At 39.7% G+C, this 5,096-nt stretch overlaps 1 pseudogene; it reads left to right on the top strand.

Moving 5' to 3' along the window:
• Positions 1-303: 303 nt before the first annotated feature.
• On the top strand, positions 304-3,236 carry LOC149186804 (L-gulonolactone oxidase 2-like; annotated as a pseudogene).
• The last annotated feature ends 1,860 nt before the right edge of the window (positions 3,237-5,096 follow it).

Here is a 5,096-nt window from a genome sequence, read left to right as displayed (position 1 = left end):
TTGATTGCTCTTCATTCTGCACCACAAGAATGGATCATCAATTCAGGAGCTTCACATCATATGGCTTCTTCAAAGGAATCCTTTTCTTCTCTACATGCATACTCAGGTCCTCCCATTCTCATGGGGGATAATTCTGCAGTTGCAGCAACTGGACAAGGAAGAGTGCAATTCGAAGATGGAAGTTTTGAAAATGTCTTGCATATTCCAAGGCTTTCTGTGAATATTCTCTCAGTGTATCAGATGACACACACAGGCAGCAGAAGGAAAGTGGAATTTACCCCAGATTCCGTGAGCATTTATGACATGCAAACCAACTTGAAGATTGCATCTGGCAAGGCGTTGTGCCCGCCTCCTCCCTCAGTCGAATGCAAAAGCAATGGAGGAGGATGCCAGATCTTTAATTATCAAGGCATTTGGGAGGATCGCAGCATTTGCAGAGCTGCAGAGGCTGTCTCACCCAAAACAGGAGCCGAGATTCTGCATGCTGTTGCCCGGGCTGTGAAAAAGAAGCAGAAGATCAAAGTGGTAAGCACTCTGGCTCATAGCCTCTCAAAGCTAGTGTGTGTTGGAGACCATGGATTGATTATCTCAACCGAAAACTATGCATCTGTCATTGGAGTGAACAAGGGTGCCATGACTATTATAGTCCAAGGTGGCGCCATGATGAGAGACGTTATGGAGGAAGCAGCGAAGGAAGGCCTGGCTCTTCCCGCCATGATTTACTAGAACGGAGTCTCTGCGGCGGGCGTTGTTTCTACGGGAGCCCACGACAGCGGTCTGGTGGGCAGAGGGAGCGATGTTTATGAATATGTGGTGGGTATGAGATTGGTGGTGCCTACATCTCCATCAGAGGGGTACAGCAAAGTCCTCAGCTTGAGTACCGAAATAGATGAAGATGAGCTCAACGCTGCGAGATTATCTTTGGGAACGCTGGGAGTAATCTCGCAAGTCACCTTCGCTCTGCAACCCATGTTCAAGCGTTCTTTAAGTAGGCCGAATCTAAGCGATGATAAGGAGCTTCAAAACAAAGCGGCCCATTTCCTGAGGGCTCATGATTTCGCAGATTTATTCTGGTTTCCCTTTCATCAAAAGGCGCTGTTTAGACCATTCGATCGAGTTTCTGTTGAAGTTCCTGGTGACGGCCTTAACATTGCAATTGGGCATTTTCCATCTAGCGTAGCCAGCCTTGAATATTCTGATCATCTGAATGGCATAATCCAATCTACAGAAGATTCTGCCGGATTGTGCTCTTTCATGGGAGAAGAAATTAAGCAACTGACGTTTAACGGCAGCGGGTTTTGGAACGACGAAATTAAAGGCTTCACAGGGTACCCGGTCATCGGATTCAATCATCGCATGCAGTCTTCTGGAGGATGCCAGGGCACCTATAACAACCACGATTACAATCACACTGGTTGCACTCCCAACAAGATTTTAGATAACAATGAGACTGTTTGTTCGTGGGACCGCCGGGTTCCGACTACCTTCGATTTCGACGTGGAACTGAGAGTACCCATTTCACGCCTCCCAGAAACAATTATCGATATAAAGAAGCTCAGAGATTTAAATCCTCAAAGCATGTGTGAAATCTATGTGTCTTTTCGGTCTATTAAGAAATCTGATGCATATTTGGGACCAGCAGAGGATTTGGTGACACTGGAATTGATATATTATCGTCCGAGAGAAGCCAAGACGCCCAAATGGAACGAAAATGTGTACAAAGAGATAGAGCAAACTGCTGACCTCTTCACCAAGACTTTCACTGAGCAGAAGTTTCGATTCCTGCGAGATCGTCTCGGGGTGAAGGACACAACTGCCTAGCAGTTGTCTTTTCTCTACTTTTGCATTATATTTTGAGGGGGGGTTTTCTTCCCACTTGGTTTTCCCTCTTTCCTCCTTTTTTATGCATTGTATATGGGTACCTAAAATGGCCGTGTTGCCGGGACTCATTCATTTTGCATCACACTCACCTAAGTTATGCTTAAGGGGGGTGTTGGTGTACATGCACCTAGATTAGCTCCAGTTAACTTATTGCTTGCATGTGGCACATGTACACATTAACATAAGATAAAGCACACTTAGCTTTAGTTAGCTTTAGTTATTGCATGTACAACTAAGCTTAACTTAGTTGCTTTTATGTATTTATTCTAAAACTAATATTGTAGAATCAATTTTCATTCTTTTCTCAATTCTTGCTCGCTTCCTTCCTTCTCTTGCAAGCTTGTTTATTGTTTTGCAGATCTAGATCTGTGTATCTCAAAAATCTTACAAATCTAAGGCAACCGCCATCAAGAAAGAAAGTGCCGCTAGGTCGTGGAATATGACCACCTTCCAATATGACCACCTTCGCGGGAGTTGTGTATAAAGGTATAATGCCTAATGGCCAACAGATTGCAGTGAAGAAATTAATGGGTACTACAGCCTCTTCAAATGATCGTGGTTTCTCTGTGGAGATCAAGACAGTGGGAAAAATCCACCATCGGCACATAGTTAGATTGTTGGCCATTATCTCCAACCACGACACTAATCTTCTCATGTATGAATACATGACTAATGGAAGCCTGGGGGAACTGCTTCATGGAAACAATGGTGGGGATTTGTATTGGAAAAGTAGATACAAAATCGCAGTGGAAGCTGCCAAGGGTTTGTGCTATCTTCACCATGATTGCCACCCACTCATCCTTCATCATGACGTGAAATCCACTAATATTCTTCTTGACTCCAACTTTGAAGCCCGTGTTGCAGATTTCGGCCTCGCCAAGATCTTGCATCATTCCGGTGCATCGGAAAGCATTTCTTCAGTAGCAGGCACCTTCGGCTACATAGCTCCAGGTAAATTGTTGTTTCACATTTTCCCTACCTTTTAATTTTGGGACCAAATTCTTAATTTTAATTCCTAAATTTACACAGAGTACGGGTACACACTGAAAGTGGACGAGAAGAGCGATGTGTATAGCTTCGGAGTGGTTCTGCTTGAGCTGATTAGTGGCAAGAAATCAGTGGATGAAAGAGAATATGAAGAAGGCATGAACATAAGAGGGTGGGCGAAGAAGATGACGAGCTGGAAAAGAGAAGAAGCTATGAAGATTATTGATGCCAAACTCAGTAACGTTCCTGAGGAAGAGGCGATGCATATATTCTTCGTAGCTATACTGTGCACAGAGGAGCAACCTGTCCACAGACCCACCATGCGCGAAATAGTGCATATGCTCACATTCTGTAAACCCATGCAATAATTTTGGCGTTCCCATGTGACCATGTGACGAAAGAGAGAAATGTAAGAGACGTCATTGTCCATCAAGGGTGACATCCTCCCTCGGTCTAAACTCACGATAAGGAGTTCATTTTATGGAAAGGTTATGGAATCTGATCCCTATTTTGATCAATAAAAAAATAATTGAAAGGTTTCCCACATTTTAATAATATACTAGGAAGATTATGTAACAATGACTTTGAAGTTTCGGTTTAAGTGATCAATATTATATTGAATTTATTTACCAGATATGAGCATGTTGGCATATGAAGATGGTTACCATAAAACCCATATTCTAAATTGGAGTGTAATATTTATATTAATAAAATAATCTAACCTCATCATCTAAATTTAAATATGATATTTTTAATTAATTTAAAAAGTAAATATTTTTTTATTAAAAAATAAAAATATGAAAACATAATATATGAATTATTTTTATATTTTTATCCTGATAAAAGTTTTGTGTATAGTTGTATATGTATTGTTATTAGTAGGCTTCTACTAATCTATTTGTGATTTGATTGCTATTAGTTTAATTTTGACTTATGTAAATTTTAATGTTAAACTTTAGAAATAAATAATACATTTTTATTCGAATTAAAAAAATTAATTTGTAAATACTTGATTGGAAAAAAAAATTAATGTCTCATTTCAATTTTAATGCCATATGTTTTAGTCTCACTAATAAATTCTCCTAACTCTGAGATGTCAGCAATATTCAAGGTCAACATATGCTATCATGCTTACAATTGACATGTTGATACTTCCAAGTAGACATGTGATGAAACAATATTGGTTATCATCCAGGAATTCACTCACTACTCTGAATTTGTTAATGACTTGGTGATTTATGCATTTCTCTCCATGAAAAGAATAATTGACTTTTTTTTCATACGATACACTGTCCACGACTGATAACTGACCTAACTACTAGAGGGTTGATTTGGCTCATAGCAATTATGAGGTCTAGGAATTTAACAAAAACTTTGAGGCATTCAGTAACACATAAATTATGGAATTTCTTCCATTAAGCAACATTTTTGGTTCAAACCCAAGAGGTACATAAACAAATATAACGTTGCGTGCGAAAATTGAACTAACAAATCGAAATTACAAGTACTTTCTATTGAATTCTATAGATATGGCATGTCTTCATAATTAATATTTTAGCCATTCAAATATATGTAATGATAAATATAACACATGTTCTTCATGTTAGTTTCAAAAGGGAAAATTTTAAAATTTTGGCTCCAAGATAATCAAGTCGGCCCTCCATCAAGTCAAATCGATCCCAGTTGAGGTGACACCCATTCAGCCTCCCAAAATACTATAAATAAGGCACTCGACCTCTTTCTCTTGACACATAATTCAGATCACTCATCTATTCTGTTGTTTATCTATGCGAAGGACATAGGGAACAAGAAGTGCACACGAGTCACAAGAACCATGCATGAGTCACAAGAAGTGTGCATGAGTAACAAGAAATGTGCATGTGTGCATGAGTAACGCATAGTTCACATGACTTACTGAAGTCGAGTATCATGGGAAGTTTGACTAGGTTTGACCAAGGTTATATTGCTAGTCAATTTGACCAAGGTTTGACCAAGGTTATATTACTAGTCGAGGTCTAGGGAGGGAACAAGAAGTGCACACGAGTCACAAGAACTACACATCAGTCACAAGAAGTGTGCATGAGTAAAAAAATGTGTGCATGAGTAACAAGAAGTTCACATGACTTACTAGAGTCGACTATTATGAGAACTTTGACTAGGTTTGACCAGGGTTGTATTACTCACCATTTTGACTTTGTATTTGACTAGAAGTGTAGGTTTTAACCCCG

Source organism: Pinus tabuliformis, chromosome 3_1, assembly GCF_031772625.1.
Source record: "Pinus tabuliformis cultivar Carrire ecotype Pingquan chromosome 3_1, CPIR1, whole genome shotgun sequence".
In the NCBI taxonomy this organism is placed as follows: domain Eukaryota; kingdom Viridiplantae; phylum Streptophyta; class Pinopsida; order Pinales; family Pinaceae; genus Pinus; species Pinus tabuliformis.
The sequence above is the reverse complement of the archived record's forward strand: the minus strand, read 5'-3'. Positions and strand labels throughout refer to the sequence as shown.